We start from the raw sequence: 15,917 nt of genomic DNA, 5'->3' as shown, positions 1-15,917 counted from the left end.
TGTGTATGCAGAAGAGGTGCTTGAAGACAGAAACAAAGCTCCTGCTACTTGCTACCAAAACATGTTGTAATAATAATGTGGCAGTTGGCATTCAGCCACCATCGGAATGGTGTGTGCTCTGAGATGTCTTCTTATCGCCAAGGGCGATATAGAAATGTTACTGAGTTTTTTCTATGAACTATTGCTTGATGACCTATATTTACTTGATGGCTTGTTGGTATGATCTGAGGCCATGCAGCAAAGCAAAGATACTACTGAAGATAAAACAGATGAGATCATTCTGTGAGCAGGGTCCTTTGTAAACATGTGACTCAAGAAGACCTTGATTTGCTAACAAGACCTCCCTGGAAAGCACTCAAGAAGTTTTCTGGGACATTTTGCTCCAATTGCTGAACAACATCAAGAGATCTAAAATTTAAGTTTTCAGAAACTCATGAGTCTGGGACCTGTGAACAGAGAGAACATCATGTTTCATCAATCATGGAATTCAAAGTGTCCCTCTTATATAAAAAAAATCTGTTTCTAGAACAGAAGGATGGCTGAACATATCCTCAAGTTAATCAGTTTCCTTGCATTGTAGATTTGTTCTGCACTGCTATTTCAACAGCTCATTACTACGTTAATGAATACAGCTTCAGAGATGGACATTTGTACAGTTGGTGAAAGTTCGACCTCTCCGAAAGTGAGAACCTAATTACTTCTTCATGTAGAGCACCAAAGACCAATTTAAAGTTTATTGCTCTTTCTATAGATGAATGTAAAACTTCTTATTGATTCACCTGGATTTAAAATAACAATGAGAGTTGACATAGCTTAATGACGAGATTCTTTTGTTACTAAAATATGTCTGTAATATGTAATTCTGACTCATCTCTGAATAGCAATATTTTATGAATAAAAAAATCTAATATTTGACCATTTAATCTCAGAACCTAAAATGTAATTTTTCAATATGTCTGACATATACCAGGCATGAAATAAATATTTTTAATAAAATGATGAAAGCTAAATTAAAGACAGAAAAGTTCAAGCAAAATAAATAAATTTATTTCATATATTATAAAATGTGATTTGAAATGTTAGAAGTATGTCTAAAAACAAACAAAAAAGAATGTTAATCCAAGTAAAAAATGTATTTTTATGTCAGTTATTTGGATTTTTAAAACTCAGGATATGGCTTGCATAGATTTTTTATTGTTGCATTTTCTTTTGATAATTTCACTTTACATTTTACAATATGTTTAGCCTTGGCTTAATAATATAGACAGAGTTTTTTTTTTTCTGTGATTGTCCATAAAAATAAATAATTCAGTGTAATAAGCTACTTATCAAGAATCAAATACAATGTCCTTCTCAGAAATACTTTGTAATAAACTCTTCAACAATGAATAAAGTTAAAATGCTTTCATTTAATGAAATTTTATTTTTCTACTGTTGGAATTGTTGAAATTATTAATAACTTGAAGGTGCTTTCTGTATCAACATTCAATCTGCTTAACTCATTCTTTGGTGTTTCAAGTGATCCGTGCAGAAGAGAACACTTTTGCTGACCCTTGATTTACCTCAAAGCCATAGGCTTAAAGGAATCAGGTGAAACTGCAGATTTCAAGTCAGTGGCCTTGAAACAGCTATAGCTATGCTTACTGCCTGACACATCCATCAGGTACTACATGTGATTGATTGCACTGTTTCTGAGGCTGTGAAACTGATCACCAGAATGAAGGATTTTTCCATCTGCATTAAAGCACAAAGTCATTTTAAAGACCAGTTTTAGGAAGGTGAGCAATAACTGTCATCGACAACTAAAATTTCACAACCACTTGAAAACTGGCCCAGGAGCCTAAAATATGAAAAGAAGAACAGTCGTCAAGTGACTAACACCTTTCCTTTTTTGGGAGTTCATGGTGCATTTATTAATATGGTTTAAATTAAAGATTCTTTTTTATAATGACAGCTTTTCTTTTTGTGATTTTGGCCTAATATTTTTGTTCTTGTGAAAGTATCGTATATTTTCTTGAGTAAGGAAACTTTTATAAAGCTTTGATTTTTGCCCTATTGTACAGGATTTAATATGATCCTTCTTTCATTATCTGTTCGCAAAAGTTAGATCTCTTTACATTTGGCCAGTTCAAACAGGGCAGAAGGTTTGCACAGTGAATATAATCTGGCACAAAGCTTTTGGATTCACCCATCCTTCTCAGAAAAACCAAGTGTATGGATGAACTAGAGACAGCTATACAACCGAATACTTCCAGACCATTCTGAAAGAGCCTCCCATCAATCATCATTGCTGGGTTTACTTTTCCTTTGTCCTCACACTTTGTTTTTCACTCTTCTCATTGCCTCAGTTTTGTTTTTCTTTATTTTCATTCATACACGTTCATTTTGGAATTCACTTATAGCGATAATCATTTTTGGCAACCAAATTGAAAGAATATTCCTAATTTTGTTAATGTTTCAGATTTTAAGAAGTGTTAATGTACTTACAAAATTAGTGCAGCCATCATTTTATCATGATGAGTAGAGTAGAAGGAAATAGCCTCCTCACACAGATTCATTAAGTTATCAGCATATAAAATGAGTTAAATATACTAAAGTGAAATGACAGTTGATTCGTTAGTCAAACAGACATGGGCTTGGATCCTAGGTTTGATCACTCATTTTAGGCAAGATAGTTTGCCTGCCTAAATCTCAGTTCCTCCTTTTTAAAATCTGAAAATAAAGCCAAATTAATACAGTCATGAATATGAAATGACTTAATATATGTGAAATATCTGTTAAAGGGAAAGAAATGTAGTAAGAGCTCAATAATTGTTTCTATTTTAGTTCTCCTCATTAGTGTTTCAACAAAGGAAATATTACCTGTTCTAACTGAATCTATAACAGCAAGTTGATCTTTCCCACAGATCCCTTTTGCAGTATGTCATCACAAAAATATTTTCAAATGGGTAAAATTAGCAGTAAACTACTACAAATAATGTTGGAATTATTTTTCTATCTTTGATAACCTATTTTTATTCAGGCTAAGATAGATACATATTGATATCAGACACACATCTTTCTTCAAATTAAATAAGATACATATGAGAATATATATATGTAAATATAAATATTTATATTTATATACACATTACTCAAAAGACTATCATTATGTGATATTTAAGTCTGTGGCCTGATTCGATGCAAACTCTAAAAAGAAGCAATCATTGAGGAAATATTCAGAGTTAGTATGATATATTCAGAGTTAGTAAAGCAATCTAAAAATCATGTGTCAGATAATAAATGGGGTGACATTGTTTAAATTCTCTGGTGAAATATTCATGTAGATTACTTGAGATTCTGTTCATACAATAGTAAACAATTTTACAAGAAAGATATTCTTTAGTTCTAAATGTATTCCAAATAACAAAAATAAAATGATCATAGAATAATTCGGCCTTATATTATTGAATCATTATGCAATTAAGATCCATAAATACAGAATTACACATTTTAAATGTGTCTGGCTTTAAATGGACAATTGTCTTTTATAGGTAGGTGTTTAATAGTAAACTTGCACAAATGCGTAGCTATAAAATGTGCTATATATCTTGCAAAGTCAACTTTTAAAATATAATGTGAGAAATGATTGTTCAGTTGTACCTGAATCAGATACCTGTACTATTAACAATCGGACACAGCTCCTGTGGCTTTTTCCATTTGAATTGAAAGTTGCAGAAAGGGATCATCTAATTCAAAGAGCTCAAAAGAAACCTAAGTATTCAGCTGAGGTTGCTCCTTTATCTCTGACAGGACCCAACCAGAATTTTGAAAAGGTATTCTAATAATGTATACAAACTAGTCAAGGAAAAATCACCATGCTTGCCATGTTATTATGTATTCTGAAAATAAAATTGTCTCAGATATAAAAAAGCAAGTTCACAAAAGTAGAACATAATGATTCTCCTTTGTATATCATGCATGTCCTTCTCCAAAAAGAAAAAAAATATCCTAGATAATAACAATTTAATATGGTACACTAAGAAAATAAAACTGCGAATCACAGCACTTTGGGAGGCCGAGGTGGGTGGATCACCTGAGACCAGGAATTCGAGACTGGCCTGGGCAACATGGTGAAACCCTGTCTGTACTAAAAATACAAAAATTAGCCAGGCATGGTGGTGCACACCTGTAATCCCAGCTATTTGAGAGACTGAGGCAGGAGAATCACTTGAACCCAGGAGGCAGAGGTTGCAATGAGCCAAGATTGCGCCCCTACACTGCAGCCTGGGCAACAGAGCCAGACTCTTGTCTCAATAAATAGATAAGTAAATAAAAGAAAAGAAACGTAAAGAAAACCCTGACACTCACTTCAGTAAAGAACGATGGACTCAGAGCACTGAACTCCAAAACTAATTATACTAGATTCTTTCAAACTGAATAAACTCACATGTTCTCACGTATAAGTGGGAGCTAAACTTTGGAATCCATATGGACACAAAGAAGGGAACAGGAGACATTGCGGCCTCCTTGGTGGAGAACGGGAGGAGGGTGAGGATTGAAAAACTACCTGTAGGGAACTTTGCTGATTGCCTAAGTGGCAAAATAATCTGTATACTAAACCCTATGACATGCAATTTTCTCATGTAACAAATGTGCACATGTACCCCTGAATCTAAAAGAAAACTTAACAAAAAATAAATAAACTAGAGGAAGCCATGAAAAGTTTTTGGACTTCAGTTTTGTTGTTGTTTTATACAGAAGAGTTTTGAACTTCACTGTTTTGTATGTATGAAAAAGAACGAAATGATTCTTTAGGGTGTACTTTAATTCTGTAAAAGATTTAAATTACTACATTATAAAATATAGTAATTCAGTCATGAGATGAAGGAAAGTTCTCTGGCCTATTTACAGCATGCAAAATTCAAAATTTTACTTACATATTCTTAAATATAAACAAAATATTTCCTTACAAGTTAGTTATTTTTAAAAATTTTGCTTGCTTACTTTTTGCCTTTTGATATGGAGAACCTTTGTCCCTGTATTCTCATACCTGCTAGAAAAGTAAAAACCAACATATCCCACATTTGTTAGATGACATTAACACCATACTTCCCTTTTCTTGGTCCCAATGTGCCCTGTGAAATTTCCCCTTATTAATTAGAAAAGTCTTCTAAAACAGTATTCAAATAAATCTGATTTCAAATTCCATGTTATTTATATTCACTGTCATGATTCCAACTATAAATGCCTCTTTCTAAATTCAACTGGACTTTCGTTACTACCTAAAAATTCTAAGAATATAAACTTGGTCTCATCCCATCTTACCTTTTAGGAACTGGTTTCATCAATCATTTTCATTCATGTCTATTCTTTTTACACTTACATTTAACAAATTGCACAGTGCCAAATATATACTAAAAACTCAGAAATTTACAGGATAATTTGTTTTAAAAAGCCACATTATTGTTTCCCATTGACTACTTTGTCATTTGAAAGGCAATAACCACATTAAAAAAAAAAATTCTCCCATTTAACCCCAACAAAATATCTCAAAGAGTGGTCTCTGCTGGTTAGAGCTCCCTTCTCTAACATTCTAATTGCTTAATCTCTGGATATGTAGATACTCTGTTGCCACCCAATTTAATAAATCTTGAATACATCATTGACTTTCAAAGACTCAAACTGACATTTTCTTTGGGTCTGATTTTTTGTGACCACTCTAAAAAAATTGCCCTAGCAAATGTGCCTTCCTTGTTAAGATGCTGTCCTCTGTTACTGTCAGAACACAGTACTGTTATGACTCATATCAATCTCTGCCACGTCTTATAAAATGGATAAGGACACAATTCTTTCATTTTTATAAGTGATTGCATAATTCTTATTTGTGTGTTGTGTAGTGTCTTGCTCCAAAGTCCTGCAGCTATCTTCAGGATTTATCATATACCCTGGTGGTCTTTGGATATAGGATTGCTTTCAAACATCAACTAGGAAGAAGTAGAGTGTCTCCTCATCCTGCTGCAGTCCTAATATTCATCTTAATCTAATCCTTTCACTGCCAGCCTCAGCTTCTTTTAATTCACCTACACTGTTCATCTATTGTTCCTGAAGCACAAACACGCTGATGGGGTGGCTGAGTCTAGATGGATCCCATGAGCATCTATATTCTTAGGTTAAATTTGGATTTGGATCCACTTATGGATATGATTCCTTTGAATACCCAAGATCTTTTGTGTGGGTGTGGGTGTGGGTGTGGGTGTGAGTGGGTGGGTGGGGGCAGGGGTATCTGTCTTAAGTCAGGAACACGCCATCTCTCATCTCCTATAGAGCTTTTAATATTATTGAATTCCAACAAAAGAGAAAAGATCATCTCAATCCCACTTCTTTCAGGAGTCTTCTTAATTTTTGCGCCTATTTCTGCTCCTCCTTCCCCCTTACTAACTTCCCCCAAAAGGTGTTGATGTGAGGAAAAGAAACCTGTTAGACCAGTAAAGATCCAGGATTTGCAAGTGTAAAAGGAGCCTGTACCCTGAAAGCTCATTTGGTTTTTGGATTTTGTTCTGCTTCCAATCATAAAGCAGAAAGAAGTGTTTCCTCATGCACTGTACTGGGGATACTCTTACTCCCTCAATCTGATGCTTTAAGGTGACATTCTGTATCATCTCAGACTTCAAATAAGTTAGAGAAAGAGAGAGGGAGACAGAGAGAGAAAAGAGAGAGAGAGACAGATACATACTCATGTAACCACATTCAAAAAGGAAACTATAAACACTACATCTTCATTTTTCCTTAATTCTTCAACATTTAAATATATCATAAACATTGATAGGAAAGTCATAGCAAAATATACATGAACAATTAGCCACAGCAGTTATATAGACAATGCTTGATAATTACTTTTAAATCTAATTATGTAAAATTTTAATTTGTAAAAGATTGCAAAGATTAGAGACCTCTTAAGATTTAAGATGTTATTAATCTTCGAGACATATTTGTCAGGTGGATTTAAATTATAACTAACTTTCAGTGGTTCCATCTGTGAGTAATTTTTATTAAATATTTGTTGTGGTCATGGGTTACTTAGAACTTGGCTAAAACAAAATAGAAGAGATCCATGATCCTATTATGTAGCTTGTGAATTATGCATGAAATTTACGTTACATTCAGCTGCTACCAAAGATGAACAGAAGTACAGGGAGAAAGTACCCAAGTCTTGCATTTGACAACGTCTTACAGCATCAAAAGAGAATGACTAAAAACATGTTTTTAGCTGTTAGACAAGATTGACATATATTTTTCTGCCCCCCAAAACTTTTACTAAATGAAATTAAGTATATCAAGTACCTAAGAGAATGAAAGATACCTCAGATTATAATAAAGGGCACCAGAGAAAAATTTTAATAATACAACAACATTACCTTTAGGAATTTGCAATCTGTTTAGGAAAACAGACATGATAACAAGAAGGTACAGAGCAGTTACCCACAAGTGTAGATTCACATTGTCAAACACCCAATTATGGCATTCATTATACAAATGAACAAAAGAGAACCAAAATGAACATTGTGCTCAAAGCCACAGCAGAGATCAAAGGCAGGAAACTGAACATGGGACGTAATGAAAATAAATTATAGGTCTTCAAAGTCAAGTTTTGTTTTTCCAAAACAATGTAGATTAATCATTTAGGGTAAATTTGGCTAAAGTGATTTATAGAAACAAACACATTTTTCTAAATTTGATAAATGTAAGACATAGTTTTTAAGTGCGTGAATGTAAATTAGTGCTAGTTCAAAAAGTAAAAGAATTTACTCACAGATTTCTTTCAGTGTTCTTCAAATATTTCCAGTGTGTATTGTGCATATTTATATATTATTATTATTATTATTATTATTATTTGAGTTTGTAGGCTGACATTTTCTTTTATTTTAGGATCAGGAGTACATGTGCACGTTTGTCATATGGGTAAATTATGTGTCAAAAGGGTTTGGTGTACAGATTATTTTGTCACGCAGGTAATAAGCATAGAACAAAATAGGTAGTTTTTCCAACCTCTCTCTCCTCCCACCTACAACTCTCAAATAGGCCCGATGTCCATTTCTCTCTTTGTGTCCATATATTCTCAATGTTTAGCTTCCACTTATAAGTGAGAACGTGTGATATTTGTTTTTTCTGTTCCTGTGCTAGTTCACTTAGGATAATGGCCTCCAGCTCTGTCCATATTGCTGTAAAGGACATGATCTTGTTCTTTGCTGTGGCTGCGTAATATTCCCTGGTGTATATGTACCATATTTACTTTGTTCAGTTGACCATTGATGGGCAGGTATGTTGATTCCATTCCTTTCCTATTGTCAATACTGCTGCAATGAATATATCCATGCATATGCCCTTATGGTAAAACAATTTAAATTCCTTTGGGTACACACCTAATAATGGGATTGCTAGGTCAAATGGTAATTCTGCTTTCAGTCTGTGAGGAAATCCCCAAACTGCTTTCCACAATGGCTGAACTCATTTACATTCCCACCAGCAGTATTTAAGTGTTCCCTTTTCTCCACAACCTCACCAGCATGTATTAATTTTTGGCTTTTTAGTAATAACCATTCTGACTGCTGTGAGATGGTATCTCATTGCAGTTTTGATTTCCATTTCTCTAATGATTAGTGACGTTGAGCATTTTGTCACATGATTTTTGGCCATGTGTATGTCTTCTTTTGAAAAATGTCTGTTCATGTCCTTTGCCCACTGTTTTAAGGCATTGTTTATTTTTCCTTGTAAATTTGTTTTAGCTCCTTATGGATTCTGGATATTAGACCATTGGCAGATGCATAGTTTGCAAATACTCTCTCCCATTCTGTAGGCTATCCATTTACTCTGTTCGTAGTTTCTTTTGCTGTGCAGAAGCTCTTTAGTTTAGTTGTGTCCCAGTAGTCTATTTTTGGTTTTGGTGCAATTATTTTCAGAGTCTTTGTCATGAAATCTTTGCCAGGTTCTGTGTACAAAATGGTATTTCCTAGGTTATCTTTCAGGGTTTTTATAGTTTGAGGTTTTAAATTTAAGTCTTTCATCCATCTTGAGTTGATATTTGCGTATGGTATGAGGAAGGGACCCAGTTTCCAGCTTCTGCATATGGCTAGTCAGTTATCCCAGCACCACATATTGAATAGGGAGTCCTTTTGCCATTGCTTGTTTTTGTCAACTTTGTTGAAGATCAGATGGTTGTAGGAATGCAGCATTATTTCTGGGCTACCTATTCTGTTACAATGGTCTATGTGTCTGTTTTTGTACCAGGACCATGTTGTTTTGGTTACTGTAACATTGTAGGATAGCTTGAAATTGGGTAATGTGAAACTTGCAGCTTGGTTCTTTTTGCTTAGAATTGCCTTTGCTATTTAGAACCATTTTTTGTTCCATATGAAATTTATTTATGTTATTCATTTACTTTTGAGACAAGGTCTCACTCGGCTGCCCAGGCTGGAATGCAGTGGTGTGATCACGGCTTGCTGCAGACCCTACCTCCTGGGTTCAAGTGATTCTCCTGCCTCAGCCTCCTAAGTAGCTGGGACTACAGTTGTGTGCCACCACGCTCAGCTAATTTTTGTATTTTTAGTAGAGACAGGGTTTCACCACGTTGGCCAGGCTTATCTCAAACTCCTGACCTCAGGTGATCTGCCTGCCTTGGCCTCCCAAAGTTCTGGGATTACAGGCATTAGCCACCTTGCCCAGCCTCCATATGAAATTTAAAATAGTTTATTCAAATTCTGAGAAGAATGTCATTGGTAGTTTCATAGGAATAGCATTGAATCTGTAAATGAATTTGGGCAGTTGAGCCATTTTAAAAATATTGATTATTCTATCCTTGAGCATGGGATGCTTTTCCATTTGTGTTTGTCATCTGTGATTCCTTTGAGCAATGTTTTGTAACTCTCCTTGTAGAAACCTCTTACTTCCCTGGTCAGCTATATTCCTAGGTATTATATTCTTTTTGTGGCAATTGAAAATTGAATTGCATTCTTGATTTGGCTCTCAGCTTGGTGGTGGTTGTTGCTTAGAAAAGCTACTAATTTTTGTACATTGATTTTGTATCCGGAAAATTTGCTGATATTTTTAATTTAATCAGAGCTTTGGGGCAGAGACTATGAGGTTTTCTAGGTATAGAATCATGTCATCTCTGAACAAGGACAATTTTAATTCCTCTATTTATTTGGATGCCTTTTGATTGTTGTTCTCTTGCCTGATTGCTCTGGCTAAGACTTTCAGTACCATGTTGAATAGAAGTGGTGAGAGAGGACATCCTTGTCTTATTTCAGTTTTAAAAAACAATGTTTCCAGCTTTTGTACATTCAGTATGATGTTGGCGCTGGGTTTTTCATAGATTACTCTTATTATTTTAAAGCATAATCGTTCAATAACTAGTTTGTTGAGGGTTTTTAACATGAAGGGATGTTAACTTTTATCAAAAGCCTTTTCTGAATCTATTAAAATAATCACGTGGTTTATGTTTTTAGCTCTGTTTATGTGATGAATCACATTTATTGATTGTACATGTTGAACCAATCTTGCATGTCAGGGATAAAACCTACTTGATCATGGTGGATTAGCTTTTTGATGTGCTGCTGTATTTAGTTTGCTAGCATTTTGTGGAGGATTTTTACATCTCTGTTCCTCAAGGATATTGACCTAAAATTTTCATTTTTATTGCATCTCTGCTAGGTTTTTGTATCAAAATGCTGCTGGCCTCATAGAAAAAGTTGGGGAGGAGCATCCCAAGCTCAATTTTTTGAAAGAGTTTCGGTAAGAATGTGACCAGCTCTTCTTCATACATCTGGTGGAATTTAGCTGTGAATCTATCTGGTACTCAGCTTATTCTGGTTGGTAGGCTTTTTTTTTTTTTTTTCCTGATTCAACTTTGGAACTATTCCATGTCATTTTAGAGATTCAGTTTCTTCCTGGCTCAATCTTGGGAGGTTGCATGTTTCCAGGAATTTATCGATTTCTTCTAGGTTTTCTGGCTTGTGTGCATAGAGGTGTTCATAGTAGCCCGAGAGTTTTTGTATTTCTGTTGTGTCGGTGGTAATGTCCTCTTTATCATTTCTGATTTTGTTTATTTGGATCTTCTCTCTTTTTTTCTTTATTAGTCTAGCTGGTTGTCTATGAATCTTAGTTATTCTTTTAATAAATTAACTCCTGGATTTGTTGAGCTTTTGTATGGTTCTCCACATCTCAGTTTTCTCTAGTCCAGCTTTGATTTTGGTTATTTCTTGTATTCTGCTATCTTTCAGGTGGTTTGCTCTTGTTTCTCTAGTTCCTCTAGGAGAACTCGGTTGTTAATTTGAGATCTTTCTAACTTTTTGAAGTGGGTGTTTAGTGCTATAAACTTCCCTCTTAACACTGAATTGGCTATGTCCCAAAGATTCCAGTATGCGTCTCTTTGTTCTCATTGGTTTGAAATAATTTCTTGATTTCTGCCTTAATTTCATTGTTTACCCAAAAGTCATTCAGGAACAGGTTGTTTTATTTCTATGTAACTTATGGTTTTGAGTGATCTTCTTATAATTGATTTCTATTTTTATTACTCTGTGATCCAAAAGTGTGGTTGGTATAATTTCATTGTTTTTTGTTTATTTGAATTTGCTGAGGATTGTTTTAAGGCTCAATATGTGTTTGATTTTAGAGTATGTGTCATGTGTACATGAGAAGAATGTGGAGAGTTCTGTAGATGTCTGTTAGGTAGGTGTTGAGTTCAGGTCCTAAATGTCTTTCTTAGTTTTCTGCCTCTGTAATCTAATACTATCAGTCAGGTATTCAAATCTCCCACTATCAATGTGTGGTTATTTAAGTCTCTTCATAAGTCACTAAGCACTTGCTTTACGAATTTTAATGCTCCTGTGTTGGGTACATATACATTTAAGATAGTTAAGTGTTCTTGTGGAATTGAACCCTTAATGTTATATAATGCTTTTCTTTGTCTTTTTTGATATTTATTTCTTTAAGATATATTTTATCTGAAATTAAAATATTAACCACCTCGGTAGGTAACCTGCCTTCTTTCTAGTTGCTTTTAACATTTATTTTTTCATTTCAACCTGGAGAATCTGATGACTATGCATCTTGGGGTTGTTCATTTTTATGGTATCATGCATGGGGTCTCTGCATTTTCTGAATTTAAATGTTTGCCTCTTTAGCAGGTTGAGAAAATCTTCATGGACAACACCCTCAAACATGTTTTCAAGTTGTTTGCTTACTCTCCCTCTCTTTCTGTGACACCAATAAGTCATTAATTTGGTCTATTTACATAATACCATAATTTTTGGAGGTTTTGTTCATATTTCTTATTCTTTTTTATTTATTTTTGTCTGGGTATTTCAGAGAACTGGTCTTTACGCTTAGAGATGCTTTCCTCAGCTTGATCAATTTTACTGTTAATACTTGTGATTGTATTCTGAAATTCTTGAAATCAGTTTTTCAGCTCTATATGATCAGTTTGGTTCTTTCTTAGAAAAAAGACCATTTTGTGTTTCCCCTCCTGTAGCATTTTGTTGTATTCCTTAGAATCCTTGGACCGGGTTTCAACTTCCTCCTGAATCTCAGTGATCTTCATTCCTATCCATATTCTTAATTCTATTTTTGTCATTTCAGCCATTTCAGCCTGGTTAAAACCCTTGGTGGGGAACTAGTGTGATCATTTGGAAGTAAAAAGACACTTTGGTTTTTTGAGTTGCCAGAGTTCTTGCACTGGTTCTTTCTCATCGGTGTGAGCTGATTTTCCTTCAGTCGTTGAAGTTGCTGTCCTTTAAATATTTATTTTTGCCTTTATCTTCTTTAATTCCCTTGGGGGTTTGATTATGCTATAAGGCGGGTTCAGTCAACTGACTTTTTATTTCTGGAAGATTTTAGGGGGCCAAGGCTCAGGTCAGCTCTCCTGAGCTGTGTGCTCTAATGCTGTGGGTCTTGTTTTAGGGACGTGGCCTTGTTCTCTGGTCCCTTGAGGTCAGGAACCTGTTGTTCTAGAGGGGCCAAAGTGTTCCCAGACCACCAGCCACACAACTCCAATGGGTGGTGCCAGCCAATGTGCTTCTTTATGATGTCAACTGGATCTGTGATCATTCACATGTCCCAGAAGCAGCAATAGCAGCAGCAGCAGCATGCCAGTGGGGTGCATGCTTATCAGCTAGGGTGGGGAGCTGGCAGGCATAGGGCTACCTCCTCTGTGCTCAGGTGGCCAGTGGCAGCATGGGAAACATTGGGTAGGGAGGGCAGGGCCACTAGCATCTGTGTGCACATTTTTACTGGCAGCAGTGTTGGCACATGGGTGAGCTGCTGGTGGGCACAGGGCTGCTGGCTTCCCTGCACTCATTGGTGCTCGTGGCAGTGTTGGAGACTGGGGGGAGAGTAGAGAGGGCGCAGGGCTGCTGACCTCCATGCATGCATTTGAACTGGAAAATATGAGCAGCCTGGCAGGTGCGCTCATCCTAACAGTAACACAGTGGGGTGCATGCTCACATGAGTGCTGTTAGGGAAGGGGAGGCAAGGTACATCCAAGTGTGCCAGCAAAATAGTAAGGGGTGGCTGTGGGTGAGTTGGTGCTGGCCAAGGGGCTCAGGGGAGGCTGTGGTGGGGAAAGGGTGCTGGTGGGCTGGCACACTTTAGGGGACACTCTACTGGAGATTTCTGATGGTCAGGTGTGGTCAAGCAGCACAGGAGCTACGATGTGGGTCCCCAGGAGATACCCTAGTTGGGTATTTATTTAATTCCTTTTCTCTATCCACTCTCAATGTCTTTCCTCCATCTACTATCAATGTCTTCCCTCCATCCACTCTCAATGTCTTTCTACCATCTGCTATCAATATCTTCCCTCCATCCACTCTCAACTCAAACCCTTCCCTCCATCCACCCTCAATTATTTCCCTCCATCCACCCTCAATGCCTTCCTTTCATTCACTCTCAATGCTTTCCCTCCATCCACTCTCAATTCCTTCCCTCCATCCACTCTCAATTCCTTCCCTCCATCCACTCTCAATTCCTTCCCTCCATCCACTCTCAATGCCTTCCTTCCATCCACTCTCAATGCTTTCGCTCCATCTACTCTCAATGCCTTCCCTCCAAAGTTCTGCTCAGAGTGCACCACCAGTCTTTCTGATGCCTCCATCCCTCGGTGACATATTCTTCCTGGCTGTGTCTAGTTGGCTATCTTGCTGGCAAGCTGCAATGTGTATTTTGGATTCAAAAACAGAAAGAAAATATTAATTGGTTAACCTGTTTAAATAAATGCCAATATCACCAATATTTAAATTTTCTCATAAGTCTAATAAAACAAAAATGTTACTACAAACTCGTCATTTGGAATTTTTGCCTCATATAACACTGAAACAGGATGTAGACATTTGTTTGTAGTGTATGTTTTTCTAAATCCTTGCTTCTACCCTCTAGAACCAGAAGAATTTTTGTCTCTCAGTAACCTTGGAATAGGTAATGAACCAGTATTATACTTCCTCATACCATGACTATGACTGCTCAGTGCTCAATTGTTTTTTAAAACAATTGAAAGATACATTGTAAATTACTTTAAATAAATCAATATGTGTCTCTGTTGTGTATTTATATTTGTATTTATCAAGCACTCAAAAGAAACTTATGAAATCAATGGGTCTAATCTATCTACAAGCATGTTAAATAGGATAAATTTGGTATTTATTTTCTGTATTTAGTTTTCTCTCCACATGCAAAAAGTTAAAATTACTTTTCTCAATGAAATTATTTTGATGATAACAATATTCTACCAAGATTCAATACAACTCAGACGAATTCGCTATCACTAATATTAGCACTTTAGTAACTAAATTATCAAGGGAAAAGATGTTATATATGATGTCTCATTTATGTTAAAAAAGGTATATCTAAAATATCAAAAACAATATTTCTAGTATTGATTATTTTCCTATACACATTTTAAGCATTGAATAGTTTAGAGTTTCTTGCTGCTATAGTTGTTTTAGTTTTATCGACAAATAGTTCCAATTCTAGAAGAAAACTTCAAAGCTCTGGTGTTTATACCACAGAAGCTTATTAGAGTGACATTAGAAAAGAATTAAGTAGAAATTTAGTTATATTATCAATTATAATGTAATTAATTATATAATGTTTTCCATCTGTCTTTCTTTGGGATACATATGCTTACTGTCAATAAAATATAAGTTTGGGAGAATTATTAAGCCAATTACAAATCAGTTTAATGTCACTAAATATTGATTTGGAATAATTCTTATCACCCTGACTCAAATTTTTGAGTTTCTTTGAACTTCATGTTCATTTTTATTTTATTGCATTTTATTTATTATTATTTTTTAGAGACAGGGTCTCACTGTGTCACCCAGGCTGCAGTGTACTAGTGTGATTATAGCTCATTGCAACCTTGAAATTTTAGGCTGAAGTGATTCTCTTGCCTCAGCCATCTTAATATCTGAGACTAAACACATGCACTGCCATGCCCAGCTAATTTTTCAATTTGTTTATTGTAATGATGGAGTCTCACTATGTTGCCCAGGCTGGTCTTGAACGCCTGGTCTTAAGCAATCCTCCCACCTCAGCCTTCCAAAGTGCTAAGATTACAAGTGTGCGCCACTGTGCCTGGACAAACTTTAAAATACACACACAAACATATAAGATTTTGGTGGATTCTTAGATACAACATATATTATTGCAACTAATCTATATTTGTACATTTATAAGATTATACATTTTAAATGGAAATTTTCCTTGTCATTTGTCTCTCGTTAAAGCAACAGTAATTGGTTTATATTGGCTTCTCATAATCAGTTGTTTGAATGTCTTTTTTTTTTGAAACAGAGTGTTGCACTTTCGCCCAGGCTGGAGTGTGGTGCTGCTATCTCTGCTCACAGCAATCTTAGCCTCCTGGATTCAAGAGATTCTCCTGCCTCAGC

This window comes from Trachypithecus francoisi, unplaced genomic scaffold, assembly GCF_009764315.1.
Source record: "Trachypithecus francoisi isolate TF-2019V2 unplaced genomic scaffold, Tfra_2.0 Contig01474, whole genome shotgun sequence".
In the NCBI taxonomy this organism is placed as follows: Eukaryota; Metazoa; Chordata; class Mammalia; order Primates; family Cercopithecidae; genus Trachypithecus; species Trachypithecus francoisi.
Note: the sequence above shows the minus strand (reverse complement) of the source record.